Source organism: Armigeres subalbatus, chromosome 3 (genome assembly GCF_024139115.2).
Source record: "Armigeres subalbatus isolate Guangzhou_Male chromosome 3, GZ_Asu_2, whole genome shotgun sequence".
In the NCBI taxonomy this organism is placed as follows: domain Eukaryota; kingdom Metazoa; phylum Arthropoda; class Insecta; order Diptera; family Culicidae; genus Armigeres; species Armigeres subalbatus.
In genome coordinates, this window is record NC_085141.1 from 193,057,248 (window position 1) to 193,079,294 (window position 22,047).

Consider the following 22,047-nt stretch of genomic DNA (forward strand, 5'->3'; position numbering starts at 1 on the left):
AAAATTAAGATGTAATCGTTTGTAAACAATAGGACCAGTACCTGTCAAAAGTCATGATTGCAACTCTATTGAATTTTTTATCCAGGTATGGTTTCGCTGCTGATAATCTCAGCTGAAAACTCACTTGCATTACGTTATCAATGATTTTAATCATCGCATCACTTCAATCGCCTGATCACTCAGTCGCATCGTATCGTATCGCTTGTTCTTGACGATCAGAATAGGCGAATACGCAAAGGAGAGTTACATGTGAATGGAATTACCGAATCTATTTTTCATATCAATTCATACGTACATTTGTAAAATACTCTCAAGTCTCAGTTATAAGGGTTGATGGACCGGAGACCTCTCCTTTTGACAGTTGATGTATTCAAAAATCAGGCGAGAATTGTCCAAAGTTCAAAAACTTAATAAAGAAATTAAATAATGAATAAAATTCTCTATGTAGCAAAATATCTAGGGGAGGCTAATTTGATTCTAGGTGGGGCTAAAGACCACTCCCCCCCAAGCTTTTCTGTAGTTACTCCAATAAATATAAGGTACCCCGGGGCAAGTGGGACCTAAAAAAACGCTAGTTCAGCAAAATTGTTAACGCATACTTAGAAAACAGGTTATTTCAGAACATTAACCACGGATACATCATTATATGCTTCCATTGTTGAAGTGTAGAGGTGTTGGAAGCCATTTATTCAATTACAAAAATATTGGTAGTGCAAGAAATAAATTTACCTTCAGGATCCACTTACCCCTTCAAACGGGGTAAGTGGGGCCTATTCTGTTTTCTACTGTCGAACAACACTAATTTGAGGAATGTAGATATACTGTTTTTATTATTTCTGAGTATTGGTATATACAGATCATGGATGGAGATTGGTTGCATGTCGGTCTGTATTTTTGCAACAAGAAAGGGATTATAATGTTAACTTATTAAATGAAATCAAGACAACAGCCGATTTACTGATTATTTTGCTGTTTTCTTGTTTTCCATTAGCTTACTTTTGTGCCAAATGTTTTAGGTGGAAAGAATAAGCAAATCTTTATTTACTTTTCGTATGAAATTTTTCGTAATAAATATTTCTCTTTTTAGAACACAAATTATTACATGAATCAGTACTTCAGAAGAAACGTTTTCATTCAGGCGATGCGCAGTGTTTTTAATTTGTAACAGAACAAAATTGCCAATTTATGTGTTAAGCACTTTATTTATCTGAAAATCTGATGCGAAGTTTGAAAAAATTAATGTAGACCTATTGTAGAATAAATAGATTATTTGCACTGTAAGCGGAAGAATATCGTATAGTTATAGCCATTGCTCTTCTTCATGCGGGAGATAATTTTCAGAATGTAAAATACACATTTGGTAATTAACTGTACAATACTTTTCAACAACGAAATCAAACTGCATCTTATTCAGATCCATATGATAATGACGAATTTATTTTTTACTAAACAACCATTTAAAAACAATTAAAATATGTAGCTTTATCGATAATGTTGTTCAAATATGTCCCACTTGCCTCATGTATGTTAAAACTCAAGGGCAAATGAAAATTGCAGATTTTGGCTTTAATTAAGAATTTAAATCGGTTTCGATGTCACACAATTATTTATTTGCTCAAAATATTCACTTTCCACATCAATGATAAATTTAGAAACGATTATTTAGTTGGAAATCCATTGAATTAAAATAAAAGTAATAGATTTTCCCGGTAGTTTAAAGTCATGATCAAGCAATAGCATTAGTATGGTGCCTTAAATGGTTTTTGATTCCAAATATTTTTGTGTCGGGTGAATTCGTTTATAGTTCTGCTTCATCTTCCTAGAACATTGTTACCATTAAAAACGTTCATCGATTCATCTGCAGTCATAGTACCCACTTACCCCGTATTTTCACTTGCCCCGGGGTACCTTATTCAAAAGTTCAAGGGGGGGGGGGCTAATTTGATTCTAGATGGGGCTAAAGACCACTCCCCCAGCCCTTCTGTAGTTACTTCAGTGAATATATTCATACCTGTAATCGAGTCAAACAAAGCTAAATACATACTTGCCACTTATACTTTCTCTGTACATCAGCCATTTGTAAATTCCATTATTAATGTTAGTGCGATTGACTTGTAGTATTAGACTTCTTTTTTGATTTGTATTACTTGTTATTCGTTCTTTGTATACAGTTACAAACAGAGCTTTAAATAATCGAATATTTTTGGTGAAGCCCATCGGTCTTCTTTGTCACCCTCACTTCGTACATATTCATATTCGACTGAACATTGACAATTTCCGATCAAATATCAGTCAGTGAGTATTTATTTAGATTTCGTAAACCAATAATTTACTGTAAAACTAAATACTTAAATGATGATTTCTACAATTACCCACATAGATCTGACTCCGACGTTAAACTCAGGGGCAATTTTAGTGCCAAAAGTCAACATAATCAAAGCCAATTATGTTTTAAACGCAGTGACCATTCTCAGTACCAATCAAATGAATGAATATGTGAAGAAGAAAACTGAGTAAGTCATTCTATGTTTTGAATAGTCATGCGACGTTTGTCAATATTTGGCCCGAAGTTGCTTCGTGAAGGTGATTATTTTATGCTCTGGTTAAAAATACAAACATGGACGGACATAGTTGATATCGTTTCCCATTAACGCTAAGTTCTTCGAACAATACATATTTAAGGTAAAACAATAACTTTGACATTAATCACTGAGGTTCACGGTCTACGAACTATAACCAATATAATATTGATAAAATCTTTCTTCTAAAAATGTATGACGAAAACCGATTTTTCGTACGGTCATCATTTTTAACAACCCGTTTTCCATACAGTCCGGTCTTCGAAAACCGTAGTCACTAAGGTGAAAACGTTACTACAGTACGTTTATAGTTTAGTACAATTTTTATTAAGGTACAACGTAGAACGTAAACTGTCCCAATAATAGATTGGCTATCGTTTTGATAATGCGGGAATTTGTAAATAAATTCTTATTAATGAAATTTTTATTATCATATAAGACCTGGATAAGTCTAAAATAGCCTATTCAGATTACGAGACATAATAAAGAGTATATTGATGTTAAAGTTCATTAATCTTATTTTTATTTCTTAATCCAGTTGATTTATTTTTTTGCACCGGATCAGGATGCTTTGTACACTGAGACGAAAGCCCAAAACTTTTAGAATAATGGGCTTATCATTGTCCTCAAATGTGCTAATTAAAATAGGTATAGGTTTTCCTAAACACATCACAAGGTTCACAACAGGCATACATTACTTCATACATTAGTTCTATCCTTTCTATTTGTTGCTTTTGTCCGTCTTGTGTATATTATCCTCCGTTACTTATTACGGTCGCGCATTGGGCTTCCCATGTTTGTGACACAACAAACAGGATTAAAGCGTGCTACCGTCAAGCAAAAGGATTAGGACAGGGAATTATCTCCTGCTATCGCGTAAACGAAGACATTGGCTAATTATGTCGTGTGACGATAAGTATATGGCTATAGTTGACATTATCGAATTTAAAAGAATGAGTACAATCTGATATAGTTCAAGTTTGACTATTGCAAATTGTCATATAGTGGATCTCTAAAGAATTATGAAATTTAGATTAAAAAGTTATTTTTGTTGATTCTAATGATAAAATAATAAAATAGTTAGACATGAGCTAGCTACGGGCTAAAGTCTCTTTAAAAAGAAATAGTTTTTGTATAGCTATCACGCTAATTTTCAATGTACTATGTACCATCATTGAAAAACAATATACTCCATAGTAAGCTGTAAATAGCATGGCCAATTAATTGTTAATATTTACTTTTGAACACTATTTCGTTTTTATTCGGGAAACTATACTGTGTGAATAAACTATACAGGGTTTTTATATTGTATTCACCTTGAAACTATATTGTGTGAATAAACAACACTGCGGTAATGATTTTTTATCGTGCATACGCATGTTATTCATGCGATGTGCTATTGAAGTTTACCGTGCCTCCGCGCAAGGGGCAGAGAGAGATTTACTGGAAAGACTGGAAAACTGCCTTGCTGTCATTCTCAGCGGCTTGCTTCGTTTTCAGCCGCCGCGCCATTCAAGTCACTCTTTCATTCAAAAATCCGGCGACGAACGAACAGTGTTTGAGTAAACTCCGTTTGGTTCGGTTCGGTTATTCCTTTGTTCGCGCAGTGTTAATTCAAAGTTTGAAGTGGATTAAAAATTTGTTGGATGTGGTTGATGCGAATAAACTACAAGAAACCTTGGCGAATCTGCCAAAATAACGGTAGTTTGTTGTCGCGCAAGGATTAGCGGTGCGTTATCCTGCTTGTGATAAAAGATTTTTTTGTTGGAAGCCATTCTGTGAGGAGAAAAGCCTTCGAAAATTATGCACAAGAAAGCGCAATCGAAAGCAAATAAGTGAAAGTGAAACATAAAAAAGTACATCGGCCAGAAAAGAGAAGAAAAGCGTAATAACATGTCAAAGTGGCTTAAGGAAGAAACAAAAAAAATGAGCAGAGAAGCGGATTGTGTTTTGTTGTTTTTATGGCGGCGGCTGAAATATTTCCATATTTTTTGTTGTGTTATTTTCTGTGCCTGGTTGCTGAATTTAGTACGGAAACTAGCAATAATTAAACCACGCAGAAAAATCAAGCTCGCGCAGCGGATGCTGTTCAGTTGAGATGAGATGGGCTCAAGAAATTCAACCCGAGCGTAACAGCTAAGAAGAGGTTCACCACAACTCGAATCAATTTGGTGTGTTTTCAGCGATGTCGAAATTTCTGATCAACAATTGACGAATCCAAGAGATAAAAAGAAGAAGACATGCGATGGTGAGAAACAACAAAATCGTTCATGGCGAAGTATACGGCGGCGATTTTAAAATGCTCGTATAAAATTCTAAAGGTATTCTAATTAAAAACTAATGAATGTAAAGTGCGAGAAAAATGAAAAGCTAGATTTAGAACACATTATTCTAAAAAAAAATTTTTTTCGTGTAATGCACCTAAAATATAGATTTCCATTTTTCTCGCACTTTACATTGATTAGTTTTTAATTAGAATTGGTTTTTAATTTTATACGGACATTTTAAAATCGCCGCCGTATACTTCGCCATGAACGATTTTGTTGTTTCTCACCATCGCATGTCTTCTTCTTTTTATCACTTGGATTTGTCAATAATTTATTGATTACAGAATACATATAGAAAAATTCACTATTTTGGCAGGCTATGGGGAATGTGCATAATCGAATGCGAAAATAGAACCTATTCTCCTATAAGTGTTATTTATTTAATTTTTCCGCTAAAGTTTGTTTTACGTAGTTATTACGAATAACTTAGTTATAGAAAAGTGAAGTACCCTCATTTCGCGCACCTGAGATCTGACAAAGTTGAATCTATTGACAGAAAAATGTTGACAATAGAATTACAATGAATTCTATTGTAATTGCAAAACATTGTTCGAGAAATAAACGACTTTTTTATTGTTACGGTAACTAACCCTATTTTCTATTGTAAAACTTCCATTTATAAAAGGATTTATGGTGGAAAACAATATTCCTAATTGTTATTCTATTGTGAGTAACAATAGAGTTTATTGTAATTACAATTAAATTTATCGTATTGTTACAATAATTTCTATTGTAATTCTATTGGACTTTTTTATTCGGGCGGTGCTCTAGCTGCTATACAGTGGGGTCCCTACTCCCTCACAGAGTGGGAGGGCTAATAAAGCTGGTTAGTAGTGTCTGTGGGATGGTTCCTTCTCTTCTATATAGAGCGGAATGATTGGTTCAATGTACTATATTTGGTTTTACGTAGTTTACGTCTTTGGTGTACTAAACAATAAATTGCCTGAATTATACAAGTGGCGCAATACTCCTACCTTTAAGAACCTCCTGCTCAATTGGAACAACTGATTTGACAGCAAAAGCGCCGTTCCAATTTTGACACTGCATCTCTTTGTTATGAGTGCAGCCTCTTTACTAAACCAAGTTCATTTTTCAAATGAATTATTTGTTTAAGAAACTGCATATGTAGGGTAAAGTGCCCAATAATGGACCCCCAACTAATAGTAGACCCTCCAGCCATTTTCGCATTATTACAGCACAATGTAAACATTTTGCTATGAAATTCCATTGGGGGAAGCTACCTTAAAGTCCTATGATTTGATTACATGCATTGGAAATGCAGGCCTGGTAGCGAGTCACTTTTTAGTGACTTGGTCACTATTTTGAGTCTAGTCACTAAAAAGTCACTATTTGTATCCAAAAGTCACTAAAGTCACTATTTTTCGCAAAATGGTCACTAAAGTCACTATTTTTGCATTGCCAATTGTAAAAAAGTTCAAAATAAAAATCCAAGTGTGTTGTGAAAATCGTGAGGTTATTTCCGATTCATGTCAACTATGATCTTTTTCTTCACGAATGGAATTTGTTAAAATGCGAAATATTGACCTCGAGTATAAAGTACAGAATTGATTAGTGTTGGAACTAGAACCACGTCTGGCTAAAATTTATTAATTCAAGGGGAGGGGGGGTATTTGAATTTTTTACCGAAAAAATTATAAAAGTAATAAAATTCCGGGCAATCAAAGGAAATTCTTTAGGAAAACTGATGAGTTTTTAGATTTTATCAATTTTATCATTAATTTTTATTTCCTACTCCTTCATTATGGGACAAAAGTAGAAATCAATATTTGTTCTGGTCTTAGTTGCGGATCATATGCAGGAAATCGTGAAGGAAAAAAAATGCTTGATTAATGGCTTCTTCAAGAAGTAAACTAAAATGACACGACTAAATGCTCACCAGTTCTCCTAACTTCGGTAGGATTAAACCGTACCAAATTTTATAAAGAACATGTGCGTATGAAAAAAGCTCGCGAACTTTTTTTTTTCTTTATTAAAGAGGCTTGCAGCCCTAGGCTGGCTCACCTCTATAAAGCTCGCGAATAAAATCGCGATCATGGTGTAATTCAAATGTTTTTGATTGTAATTATTTTAGAAATATCAATTTTTTTTAAATATAGAGATTCAGTTTAATAACAATTAAGAATATATACCCAAAAACTAGTGTAGAAGTGAATGAATTGGTCGGATTTTAAAAATCTAAAATAAAACAAACTGATTAGATTTAAAAGATTTTTTAACTCGAGATTATTGGTGGCCATTATTTTATAAACTTTAATACTAAAGTCTGCCATTTAGAAATCATAGTTTATTAGAATTTCTGGATTTCTAATAAAAGAGCATGGTTTCATTGGATTTTCAAAATTTGCTTCAAAATACCACGTCGAGTTCAAAACTTCAAAAACTACATTTAAATGTGTTATTAATTTAAACCATAGTTTAATAACAGATCAAATCGTATTTTTCAAATTTTTCATTATTTTAATTATTTTATATTTTTCAAACAAATGGTCCTACCAAAGATTTAAAAGTTTTGTGAGTCCAAACCGTGTAGTTCACCATCTAGGAATCAATAAGATCATTTTATATCATTCTTTTGCTGATATAAAGAAAACTCCGAGCTCATATTAAACAACGAAATTTATTATTTAATATTGTAATTATCAACATAATTTTGTTTAACAACTTGTAATTCACTACCTGTTTTCGTGACGCTGGGTGTGTTACCTTATATGATGCCTGTGTTACTTAGTATGGTAACATGGTCAATGGTCATATTGATAGCTTCTGGCTGAGCCAACGAATACCATCCTCAATTTTCAACTCCGTGGTACTTATGAGAGTGTCGCAGTCACTGGCCTCTTTGCTTCCATCCTCTCCCTCCTTACCGTGAAGATGGACATGGCCAGTAGCAGTAATCTTCATGCTTTTGTTGTTCTTACCTTCTCTTTATTTGTGATAACATTCTAGATAAGGATTTCAAAAATAAAACACTAGTTTGTAATCTACGCTAATGCAACTTGTAGCTCTATCCCGGTATAAAACTTCATACGAATGTCACTATTTGGTCACTTTTTCTGCAAATGAAAGTCACTATTTGGTCACTTTTTCGTAGTCGTTGGTCACTAAAGTCACTATTTTGAAAGGCATTCATCACTACCAGCCCTGCGAAATGGTATGGAAAGTAAAATTGGATGATTTTTTACAATTCTATAAAAAATAAACACATTATAGGAACATTTTGGGTAGGGGAAGGTTATGTGACTTGATCCCTTGGGAGATTTGATACCCCCTGTTTGATCGAGAATCAGAGTAGTTTTGTTCTGACGTATTTTTTAGTATAGATCCTCTAGACAACTAATTATAATGCAGTTGGGCCGGAACAAATTTCATTTTCTTCTTCTGTCTCAACCCCTCGATTTTTTGTGGCCTTATTTTATTACTTGTGGAGGAATTCGGAATTTTATTGGAAAAATATTAAAATATTAAGCTTTTCGAAAGAATTCTTTAAGAAAACTGATGAGTTTTTTTTTTCATATTCCACCCCCTTTATTATCGATATATTAACAAAAGAAAAGAACACAAAACAAGCAGTTCATATTTTTTCCGGCCTTACTCATTTTTTCGGATTGACAACCGTACTAATTCTACTGGTCGGTTTTGGTATTTGAACCCTAGGGTAGAGCTCCTTAAAATGTTTTTAGCTTCCACGTAAAATTTTAATATCTTGCAGAGATGGTACACATAATAATACGTAATAAAACACAAACTATACAAAAAGAACTGAATCGCTTCGTTACAAAGCAATGGTAACAGCCTATTTTAGCTTATTAGACTTAAGACCTAGCGTTGACCATAGAAAATACAAATGTTTAAAATTAGTGTGTTAATAGTGAAAGTTATCTCCCTAACCTTGATTTTTTTTCTTCATGCTTTTTGCACGAGAAAGCCAACATCATCCATTTTTTTTTTTTGTATAATTCACAAATTACGTTAATATGCAACACATTCTTTTCTAGACTTCCATGGGCATAAGAATATCATTATCGTAATAATTTATCCAACATAAATTTCTTACCAGCAACTTGCTGGTAAGAAATTTGATCAGCAATAATTTTGTTTTCTTCATCGTGTTCATCCAGTTGTGTAAAATGCAATCAGGAATAGTAGAAAAAGTATTTCTGAATGTGAACATGATTTTGTTAGAAGAATGGAATACTTTTTCTGACTAGTGAGCATGATGGAGATATATACAAGCACTGTGTACCATTTAAATTCTTCTTTATATTGTTTATCGCCTTTATCAACGAACGAATTGCAATGAATGAAACATCAAATACACTTGAATTTCAAATTACTAACGAAGAGTTTGTTTATAGCTTGGTAAATGTTTATTTTGATTATCAGCAAAAATTTGTCTTTAGAATGCGAGTAGTATTCGTATGGTGACTTGGATTTGGCAGTCGTTTAATCGGCCGTTCCACTGATTAGCGAACACTTTTAACTGTAAACATCACAGTTCTATCAGTGAGCAAAAACAGTCGCACTGCAATGTTTACTCAGTCAGATATGTTACTCGTATTTGTTTACAGCAAACGTTGTTCAGCATGATAATATAGACTCCAATAAATAATAAAAGTTTCTGAAATTTTGCCCATCTAACAAGACAACATGAATAAAAGGATTTCTACCAGCAAACGCATTTTGAAATAATACATTCGTCCTTCGAGCGGGTTCATAAACCTGTTGTCCAGTGGTCGGTTAACCGATCCGCCTGAACCTGTTGGTTCTTGGTTCGATCAACAATTGTTGCACTACTTGTCTGGTGGTGTGGTAGCTTGGACCGAGTGCGCACCATTCTGGATGGGCAGTAAAAACGAAAATTTTGCTCAAACCCGTTTCTTTCCTTCACCAATTCTCATCTCATTATCGTTTTCTGCGCCGCTTGTCGAGCTATAGTCTTGCGCCGCGGCGACAGCGAAAGAATGAAAATATTGATTTTATCATATTTGGCTAGCAGCAATGGCAATGAATTCCGTTTTATATACATTTTTGAGCAAATTCGTAAATGTTTCCATATTCCTGGTGTTTTGCCTCGCACAATATGGTACCATTTGTTTCCATAAATTTAGGAATATCAAATCGTGCAGCGAGAGGACGCGAGTTTATCAGGTTATTAGAATTCTCCATTCATGTCGATCGAGAAAATTTTATGTCATTTACAATTGTAAAAAACTACATAAGTAAAGTGCAGAATAAGGTATATTTATTCACTAACAGTGCGAAAATACGGAAAAACTCTGGGAGTCCACGCACGCTTGTCCCATTCGCAGTATCGATTTCTCTAAGGCCGAATACCGTTAATGGGATTATGCTTTAGGGACTCTAGCTTTATCGTGGGTTTCTCTGCGCTCCTCAGTATTCTGTGAGGTTGTACCCACTCTGTTCGCAGAGTGCTTAGCTCAGCCAGGTTGTTATTGCTGGTTTCGATAAGGACATTCTTGAAGGACGAACACTGATCAGTGATTACATACGCTGCCACCTTCCGGAACATCCACTGTCCGACTTCCAAGTTATTCATCGAATGATCTCTTCACAGTAGGATCTTCTAGTCAGTGTGTGTTAAATTACTGTCTGAGTTTCTGCGTAATCGGATCTCGCCAATTAGAAGCTGATGGTCAGACGGGATGTAAACGATGCATTTATTCCGGACATCAAGAAAATTGTGTCCCCATTTTCGGCTGATGCAGATAAGGTCGATTTGATTTTCAGTATGTCAATCATGAGAAATCCACGATACTTTGTACCCCACGCCAAGATTGGGCTGGTGGAACACGATCGCTTTTTAAGGCCCTGCTTGCAGATACATGCCGCTTTTCATAGAAGTTTAACAGAGCCCACTATCAAACCTCACAACATCCTAGTTCCCACAGTACACACCTCCTCATTCTGGATACCAGCTAATTACGCAACACTTAATTTAACAAACACATTCTTGTTTATCTTCATTTTTTTCAAAAATTGTTCGGTTTTACATATTTTTGCTTCTTGTATACTAAGTACGTGGGGCCCTCCTTAGCCGTGCGGTAAGATGCGCGGCTACAAAGCAAGACCATGGTGAGGGTGGCTGGGTTCGATTCCCGGTGCCGGTCTAGGCAATTTTCGGATTGGAAATTGTCTCGACTTCCCTGGGCATAAAAGTATCATCGTGTAGCCTCATGATATACACATGCAAAAATGGTAACTTGGCTTAGAAACCTTGCAGTCAGAGCATAAAGTATTCATCTTCATGAAGCAACTTCAGTCCGAATTTTGACAAACATCGCATGAATATTCAAAACATAGAATTACATAGTCAGACGACTAACCCACAAACCCATTCATTCGACTGTCACTGAGTGTGCTTGCTATAGACCAGTGCATGATGACGTAGGTTGACAGTTCACAGAGCTTTATCACCGGGACTTAGCCTCTGGCGAAGCTTCCGATAAAATTGTTTCGTCATTTTATTCGCATGTAGATGTCCTTTGCGATTGATTTCATGCTGAATGCAAAGAATATCATTGAAATATTCGGATCGCAGCAATTTTAAACTAAGAATATGAATTTTAATTTTCTCCTCATTTCAACACCTTGTAAACAAGCTCTGTGAACTGTCAAATAAGTGAGGTTAGATCAAGATCTTGCATTGGTCTATGTGCAGAAAAAATATAATTAGCATTGTTTATGTTGATGTTTACCGTTGAAAGTGCCTCGTGGATGAAAATCGGATTCAGTTCTATGTGATACATTACTTTACTCGTTTGAAACGTGTTCAGATTTCAGATAATTTATCAATTTGTAAAATGTGCATAAATATTCAATGACTAATATTCAACTGAATATTGACAGTCCAGAGCCGACTATGAATGTGTCTGGAAGTGAGCTGACAAGTGAAGAAAGGTGGAGTTCACCAAAAAATTTCGATTATTTTACACTCTGCTTGCAGTTAGAAACTATGGAAGTGCTTAATGAACACTAAGCTGCGAGGCGGCTCTGTCCCAGTGTAGGGATATAATGCCAATAAGAAGAAGAAGATACTAAGTACGTAAAGGCTATCTGATCACACTAGAACTAAACTTTTAATAGAAGGCTCGGAGAACAATAGCACAGACATAACACTTGCGAAATGTCCATCGTTTACTGATTTATTGGTCAATTTGAATAATCATTAGTTGGCCAATCGATCACTTGTGGCGTGCACATCGGATTTGCTCGAGTTTGACGTTTGCGTGTATGAACGACGATGAAACAATCGCCTCAGCTCGACGAATTGAGAGGATGTCTGTTATGTGTGTATGTATGTATGTGTGGTCTGTGTATGTGTACATAATTTTGTAGACACACATTTTGGAACTTAACATTAGTCGAATTACTCGCAACAAGTTCCATTCGACGGGGGCTTCTGCCCCATTGTTTACTATTGAAAAGTGGTCATATCGGACTAATCAGAAGCTATGACCAAAATGCATTTTTTTATGTCCAAAACACGTCAAAAAACACTCACTTTTATTTGAACGTAAGACTTACGTCTTTTTTTACTGTACTGGGTGTCAATTAAATTTTTGGAAATCGAGAGCGTTAGGTTGAAAAGAAAAATTTCGAACGTTATTATCGCTATTACATTTCGATGGATTTTGCAGATTTATATAATAATCGACTCGGACGCTCTCCCGCAATTTGTTAATTCCATTGAAAATTAAAATTATTAACGATAAGCTGTTGAAAATTTACAATTCAAATTAAGATGTAACCAACCCCGTACATTCCTAACACGGACATCAGAATGATGTAAGTCACGGGCCTTCGAGTCCTTCGCGAGATTTAAAATCTGTGCTAACCACAGAAATGACTGTAATGAAATCCACAGGAATGCCGCCTTGAATTTACGAAGAAGGAAATTTAGAATTTATTTTTTATTATTTTTTTTTATTTCCGGGAGAATTTTTGTAGAGAATCCCAGATAAATTTCCATTGACAAATAAAAAATCCATTGACAATAACGAAACAAAAGATACCAAAAGCATCATCTCTTCCAAAAAGCGGTGCTTATTGAAATACTTTTGGATGTTTAGTTCTTGTTTACTTAGCCTCAGTAATTTTAGTGGTGAAAATGACCATCTAAAAGAGTTGTTATGTTAGTTGCTATTTGGTTAGTCCTATTTTCAATTTAGTTCAAACATGTGTAAAGTTGAAGTTTTAAATCATATTTAATGTCAGTAATATTACAAAAAACCCTGATTGATCCACCTAGTGGTGTTGGTGCCTTTCTCGTGCGATAAAAATATACTAAAAACGCTGATTTATCCACCTAGCGGTGTTGGTGCCTTTCTCGTGCAAAAAACACTAAAAAATATAAATGATTATTTTTTAGCGTGTTTTAGGCATAACAAATAGTATTTTGGCCATAACTTATGATCCCATAGTTCGATCTGGCTAATTTTCAATAGCAAACAATGGAACAAGATTCCCCGTCGAATGGAACCTGCTAAGTTCCAAAAAGTGTGTCTACAAAATTTGTACACATACACACACATACAGACATCACCTCAGTTCGTCGAGCTGATTCGATTGGTATATAACACTATGAGTCTTTGGGTCGGAAAATATTCCAGAATCTCCGTAACAACCCTGCTAGTCCAATCCATTTAGCTTCACTTTTTAGTCTGATGTAGGCTTCCTCCATCCTCTCAAAGTTACGTGCTATACTATAATATCAATGTTGTCGGCGAAACCAAATAACTGGACGGACTTCGTGAAAATTGTACCACTCGTGTCAATCCCTGCTCTTCGTATTACCCCGTCCAAAGCGATGTTGAATAGCAGACACGGAAGACCATCACCTTACCGTAACCCTCTGCGCGTTTCGAAGGGACTCGAGAATGTCCCTGAAGCTCGAACTACGCACACCACCCGATCCATCGTCGTCTTGATCAACCGTATCAGTGTATCAGGAAATCCGTTCTCGTGCATAAGCTTCCATAGCTGGTCCCGATCGATTGTATCATATGCGGCTTTGAAGTCGATAAATAGGTGATGTGTGGGCTCATTGTATTCGCGGCATTTCTGCAATACCTGACGTACGGCGAACGCCTGGTCGTCTGTGGTAGAGCGTTCACCCATAAATCCCGCCCGGTACTGCCCCACAAACTCTCTTGTGATTGGTGTTAGTCGGGGGCATAAAATTTGGGAGAGTACCTAGTAGGCGGCGTTCAGCAAAGTGATTGTGCGGTAGTTGCTACAATTCAGCAAATGAATTGTGTACCCAAAGGCGAATAAACGATCTCGAAACATTTTGACATAGCCTGTCGGTGAAGGCAAATTACGTATTCCATTTTGCCTTTCTCGTATACTAAGTATACGTAAAGGCTATATGATCGCTCCAAAAACAAACTTTGTATAGAAGGCCCGGAAACCCATAGTGTTATATATCGATCGACTCAGCTCGACGAATTGAGGTGATGTCTGTGTGTGTGTGTGTGTGTGTGTGTGTGTGTGTGTGTGTGTGTGTGTGTGTGTGTGTGTGTGTGTGTGTCTGTGCGCACCCACCCGAAAAAATGTCACTCATTTTTCAGGTACTTATCCTTAAACTATTTGCTCGCAACAAGTTGCATTCGACGCAGAATACTCTACCATTGTTTCCTATTGAAAATTGGCTAGATCGAACTATGGGCTCGGAAATTATGGCCAAAATACCACTTTTTTATAGAAAAATTGAGTAAAAAAAATGTCACTCATTTTTCAGGCACTTATCCTTGACCGATTTACTCGCATTCGTTGCATTCGACGCAGAATAATCTCCCTTTGTTTCCCATTGAAAATTGGACAGATCGGACTATGGGCTTAAGAGTAATGGCCAAAATACTATTTTTATGATGCACGAGAAAGGCACCATCACCGCTAGGTGGATTAATCAGGGTTTTTATTCTTCTTCTTATTGGCATTACATCCCCACACTGGAACAGAGCCGCATCACAGCTTAGTGTTCATTAAGCACTTTCACAGTTATTAACTGCGAGGTTTCTAAGCCAGGTTACCATTTTTGCATTTGTATATCATGAGGCTAACACGATGATACTTTTATGTCCAGGGAAGTCGAGACAATTTCCAAGCCGAAAATTGCCTAGACCGGCACCGGGAATCGAACTCAGCCACCCTCAGCATGGTCTTGCTTTGTAGCCGCGCGTCTTACCGCACGGCTAAGGGTTTTTATTAGGGAGTCCATTAATCGTCATTATTGTATTCCGGGTCTTAGTATAGAAAATGACATATTATCCGGGAGATCCAGAGTCCAGAGGATTTTTTTTAATAATTTAAATATGTATTGTGATAAAAATTTCATTAAATTTTCCTTATCTTAACATCATGTTTTGTACACTTTTATATTTTTCGAGACTGATATACACATAATTCAGTTTAATGCGACTTTATTCGCTCGTATTTTTGATCGTGTGGCTTCAATTTATGAGCAAAATCAATGCACCCTGTTTCTGTTCGTAAAAATCCAAAATAATTTCAAAATTTCTTCACTACAAAGATGTGTTTGCCTTTCTTGTATACTAAGTATACGTAAAGACTATATGATCGCTCCAAAAACAAACTTTTTATAAAAGGCCCGGAGACCCATAGTGTTATATACCGATCGACTCAGCTCGATGAATTGAGGTGATGTCCCTGTGTATGTGTGCGTGTGTGTGTGTCTGTGCGCATCCACCCAAAAAAATGTCACTCATTTTTCAGGTACTTATCCTTAACCGATTTACTTTATTGAAAATTTGTCAGATCGGACTATGGGCTCGGAAGTTACGGCCAAAATACTATTTTTATAATGCACGAGAAAGGCACCATCACCGCTAGGTGGATTAATCAGGATTTTTTTCTGATGTTTTCAATACATATGTTAAATCAAGTTCGTCATCCGAATGGCTCGTCAAATTTAACGAACACATAGTTTGCATATGTACTGCACACACATCCTCCTACCGTTATCAATTAAGCTATTTTTTCAATCGTATTTGTTTAGAAATTTGTAAATATTCTAGAATATCCATATTATGGAATTCTTCGAAAATAGCCAAGAAGAAATAAATATTAATGTCTAGAATTTATTCACTTTGATGCACCATACGTGTAACTTGAAATGCATTACCACGAAATCTCTCTTCTCCAATTAGGTGAATAATATTTAGTACCTACTGTTTGGTGATTCAATATGTCATTTTTCTTCATAGGCCATAGGAGCCAAGTGGCGTTTTATTTTTATCTCCAGTCAGTCAGCTTACGTACCTACGTACAATCAGTCTGACTGTGGTAAATGGCAGTTAGTAGTGGTTTCGAGCACGTCCGTCGTCGCACCTTCGCCACTTCGTTGAGAAATCCGGTCACGGTTTGGAAATCAGTCTGATACGGCGCGTTGTCAACAGGTTCCTGCAGCGCCGAGCCGTGCCAGCTTGCGATTGTAAATTGTTCGGATCCCCACATTTTCTTATAGAGAGCTACCAACCACTACCACACGTCCGTCGGCTATATGCCCTCTCTGCGGTGGGACCCGGCATGAAATTTAGAACAGAATACTTCCCGAGAACAGGTTTTACCTTGCTATTCACTCTCCACACGAGATATAATTGCAGTGGTTTTACGCTTAATAACACTAAGATGCTTTACTAGTTTAAAGTGGGCATGTATGTAGATCTAGTGTTGAACTCTTTCAACAATCAACAAAAGCAATCCAATATGTTGTCAAAAGGAACAATTTGTTTGATCCAGTGTTTAACGAGCTAACGGATCGATTACAACAAATCGAATACGGTCTTTTTATTTGCTCCTACCTCATGTTTTATGGGCGCCAACCGGTATTACCAATTCCGATCAGGTAGCTGCAGAGTTCTTCAATTCAACGGAACTATCGTTCAAGGGTGATTGATTTAAATATGGTTAAATTCTGTGAATGACAGCACATGTGTTGTCTTTTTTCGTACATAAAATGAAGATTTATGAGAAAAGTGCAGTGAAACGGTCTAGCATTCAAATAGCATGATTGAACCAAATTGAATACTGTATGAGTTGAACGAACGTTGTTATGTGAAGTAATGTAGGACATTGAAGAAGATGCTAGAATTTTTGGCTAAGGATTAATAAATACTTATTCAAATTTTGTATATCATCCTTACAATTTTGGATCTGTCCATAATACCACGTGGGCAGTTCACGGAGAAGGGGAGATATGACGAATGTCTACAGTCCACACAAATTTTTGAAAATGTATATGAGCGAAGATCCACGCTAGGGGAGGGGGTATCTAAACTGACCAAAACATGTTTACGTAGTTTATGGACAGCCCCTTTGTTATCTTAGTATACAATATCTGTAAAATAGCACTACAAACCTTCTTTGAATAATAAGCTAGCAGTTTTGTATATGCCAAAGTTTTATACAGTTTAGTTTTATAGATTTCTACCTCTAGTGGGTTATCCTTAACCGTAGATTCGCAACGCTGTACATTTATCACACAATTGATAACAACCGCTCTCTTACAGGTAAGTGATATTGTCCATCCTTCGTGGCTTTTTATGCAGTTCTCCTGCATCACACTAATTGTTAAGCAAATTCAAATTTATGAATTTGAAGCACAAAATGTATGGAAAAAGTAAATTTTGTTGAGCTTTTTTTTCTTTTTTGGGTCGTTGTAAATGACGCCACTGAATGTTTGGAATGGCAAAAGTTATGAATTTCTCCTGAAAATTCCGTAGCATAGATAACGTCTTATCTAGTGTGCAATAAGCGGATATTCTTCGCGTGTCTTGTGTTGACATGATAATGTTATCGACAACTGACTACCATTCTTTCAACCTCGTTTTGTTTTGAAAGTTACTGAATTATTGTACATATCAATATCCAATATCCATATTACTATTACCTACAGTTATTTGGTATCGAACAAAAGTGCAGAATCACACGTTTTTTTACTACTCCAAATGTATGCTAGCCACAACTTGAACAATCGTGAAGCTTATTCTTAATGTCGACGTGTTTTGAGTAGGTATAAGCAAGCATACATATGTTAGCGCTCGTGCGCACCGCCAGCCCTAAAACGATTTACCGACTCTGTGGGTTGGCTGGCAATCACCTTGTGTCGTGGGTGTCAAGAATGACCCAAAGGCTTTCGTGAATCACTTTAGTTTATCTGATTAAACTGTACTAGGCAGCAAACCGTCACATTGCGTTGTGTTGTGGCCATCATTACAACCTACCGGCATCGTTTTGAGGGTTGTGGGTATGAAAGCGCGTGACAACTGCGCTAGGCAAACATCGCTGTCGCAGTGGCCATATTCAGAGGGAAGGGGTGCGAAACAATCTTTGCGTCAATGATGCGATGTTAGCTAACAGCTTATTGAGTTGATAACGAATGAATCGTGATTGTGAGGTTAGTACCTGCTCGGATGAAGTAGAAGATATGTGCTTTTGGTTGTGTCATCGCTAAAATGACAAATTTAATTCAAATATATACAAAGCGGAATTATTCCATTTTCCATCTGTCGATCAAAAATTCATCTTATCATCAAATTTGTTAAAAATCACAAAAATAAGAAACAATCATCTACTATTAATCATCTGGCTTTGATATGATGAATAAGGGAGATTTTTCACCTGACCATGCTCATAAAAGCACGTATGAAAGTTTTTTCCAATGTGCTGAACAAATTTTATCACAACTCCCTCCAGAGGTTAAAGTTCACATCTATGGTGACTTTAACCAACGCAATGCCGATTTCATTCTGGACTCTGAAAATGAAAGTATTCTACTCCCAGTCGTTGGGGACAATGAAACATTGCAATTTATTTTCGATTCAACCTCTAAACTTGGGCTTAATCAAATTAACCATATAAAAACAGACAGCAATGCTATTTGGACTTTTTATTAACTAACGTATATGAAGATTTCTGTGTGACTGAATCATTAAATCCATTGTGGAAAAATGAAGCGTTTCACACAGCAATCGAATATTCTTTAATCATTCACGCCCACCAAAGACCCAACGACTATGAGTACGAGGAAGTCTTCGAATACCATTCAGCAGACTATGAAAGAATTAAACTAAGATTAAATAGTATTAATTGGCAGTCAATTATAAGGAATGAAGGAAACATCGATACTGCTGCATACACTTTTAACGAAACTTTACAGCAAATAATTGAACAAGAAATTCCACTTAAGAAAAAACGACGACAAAGAAATACAAAAAGTCCAAGTTGGTACAATAGTCAAATCAAAAATTTGAAAAATCGCAAACAAAAAGCACATAAAATCTACAAGAAAGAAGAGAGTGATCAAAACTTAGCGAAATATTTGGAAATCTGCGACCAACTGAATCTAGCCATCAGTAATGCACTTGAAAAATATAATTCAAGAATTGAGCTTAGAATAAAGTCCTATTCAAAGAACTTTTTTGAGTACCTGAAAAAAAAAATCAGACAATTTTCCATCTGTAATGCACTTCGACGAAAATGTTGGCGATAGCTCGGAGAAAAACTGTAATTTATTTGCCAATTTTTCCAAGACATCTATACTACATTTTCGGAAGAAGATCGCGATCGCGATTATTTTTCGTTCTATCCAGAATTTTTCAGATATGTTGGTGTAAATCAAATTCAAGTCCAGGAAATTTTCGACGCTCTAATGAACTTGGATGCTTCGAAGGACCTGGCCCTGACACGATTCCACCAGTATTTATTAAAAATTAGCAAAAGAACTCACTACTCCTCTATATTGGCTTTCAATAAGTCTCTGGAATCTGGAATCTTCCCAAAAATATGGAAAAGCTCTTTTCTAGTACCAATATTTAAATCTGGTCGAAAATCAGACGTACGTAAGGGCATAGCCCTTATCTCTTGCATTCCAAAACTTTTCGAGGCAATTGTCAACGAGAAGCTATTTTTGCAAATCAAAAACAGAGTAACTGACACACAACACGGCTTTTTAAAGGTCGCTCGACCTCAACAAATCTCCTTCAATTCGTAGATTTTTCATTGAATGCAATGGATAACGGCAACCATGTAGAAGCTCTATATACGGACTTTAGCAAGGCATTCGATCGCATTGATATACCGATGCTGCTTTTTAAACTACACAAAATTGGAATTGAACCACGACTCCTGAAATGGCTTGAATCATACCTAACTGACCGCCAACAAATTATCAAATTTAATGGACACAAATCAAAACCAATTCAAGTCACTTCGGGAGTCCCTCAAGGCTCTCATTTGGACCCTCTTCTTTTTATCTTGTACGTAAACGACATTTCCTTCATTGTGAAAAACATTAAAGTGTTAATTTATGCCGATGATATGAAGCTCTTTATGGAAATAAGAAATGAAGTCGACATCAATGTATTCCGCAATGAAATAGACAAATTCTACATATGGTGCAAGAAAAGCCTATTAGAACTGAATGTAAAGAAATGCAACTTAATATCATTTAGCAGAAAAAGAACAATACCAAACATTTCAATCGCATTAGGAAATCAGAATGTGGAAAAATGTGAAAGAGTAAGGGACTTAGGAGTAATCTTAGACTCTAAACTTTCTTTCGTAGACCACTACAACACAATTATTCACAGGGCTAATAACATGCTAGGGTTCATAAAGCGTTTCTGCTATAACTTTCATGACCCATATAAAATTAAAACACTTTATGTAGCTTATGTTAGATCAATAATGGAATATTGCAGTATTGTATGGTCTCCTTTCTCAATCACGCACGAAGAGAGATTAGAATCTGTACAAAAGCAATTTTTACTATTTGCTCTTCGTAAATTAGGCTGGACATCATTTCCACTCCCATCATACAAAGCACGCTGCATGCTTATTGACATACAGACTTTGAAAGAGCGGCGTGAAATAGCAATGGTTTCCTTCGTAAATGATATCGTTTCGCAACGTGTTGATTCACCTGAAATCTTATCAAAATTAAACTTTTATATTCCTTCAAGGCAACTTCGTAATCGCACCTTATTTATAACAAACTATCATCGAACAAATTATGCCAAATTTGGACCTTTGAATCGAATAATGAACATTTACAATCAACACTGCGAAGCTATCGACTTTACAATGTCTCGGCAGAATCTTAAAACATATTTTAATAGAATTCGAAATCGCAACACATAAAACAAAAGATATAACATTTTTATCTGTACTATTTAATCTCTAGTTAATTTGTTATTATAAATATATGGTAAATACTTCACAATTTATGTATATTAGCATTAAGAAATGAAAATTATGTATATTTATATGTACTAGTCTACGACGGTTGACGAAAATTAATAAATAAGATCGATACGTGAAACTAGAATAGTTATACAGTCATATCTTGTATCATAACAGAGAAGGGCCTACAAACAAAATTGATTTTAATCCATAACCATTTAGAATCGAACCCAGCGCCATCGTCTTGGAAATGCCGTGGCTTTATTGAATTTGAGACATTTAGTCGAATGACATTTGGTCGAAAGGATGTTTATACCGAGGTATAATTAATTGAATGGATAATGGACATGTGTAATGCAGCAGAATGCATCCCGAATAAAAAGTTCAATAGAATTACAATAGTAATTATTGTAACAATACGATAAATTTAATTGTAATTACAACAACAAACTTTATTGCTGCTCACAATGGCAGTTTTACAGTCAATTTTTTCAACAGTTTTTCAGTCAATGCAGTTTGTTATCGTAACAATTAAAAAATCATTTTTTTTCTCGAACAAATTTTTTGCCAATACAATAGAATTTATTGTAATTCTATTGTCAACATTTTTCTTTCAATAAATTTTATTGTACGTTTATTGAAACAACAATACGGCAATTTAATTGGTACAATAGAAGAACGAACCATAGAATTGAATCATCAATATAATGAATTGTATTTTCTATTCGGGTCATTGGCACTAAACTTTTTCATTATTCATCATAGTTCCGGTCTAAGGGAGAGATGATCCCAGCTGAAAAGGTCTATTTTTCTCAGTTGATAAAAGACACTGAGTTGCATAGGAAATTAATTGTCTAAGTCTTGTTATTTGCATTACGAAAAAACACTGATTTCCA

At 35.7% G+C, this 22,047-nt stretch overlaps 1 protein-coding gene across 10 annotated transcripts in view; it reads left to right on the top strand.

Moving 5' to 3' along the window:
* Nucleotides 1-22,047, top strand: part of LOC134223307 (cytospin-A) — a 130,371-nt gene that overhangs the window by 25,874 nt on the left and 82,450 nt on the right. For 3 of the 10 annotated variants that reach the window (XM_062702458.1, XM_062702460.1, XM_062702459.1), the window contains exon 1: nucleotides 4,122-4,464. The exons of 3 other annotated variants lie outside the window; for them this stretch is intronic. The gene's annotated coding sequence lies outside the window, so the exon portion shown is untranslated. Of the gene's footprint in view, nucleotides 1-4,121; nucleotides 4,465-22,047 lie in introns of those variants that run through there. 4 more of the 10 variants (XM_062702463.1, XM_062702461.1, XM_062702464.1 and 1 more) reach the window with 2 other exon arrangements.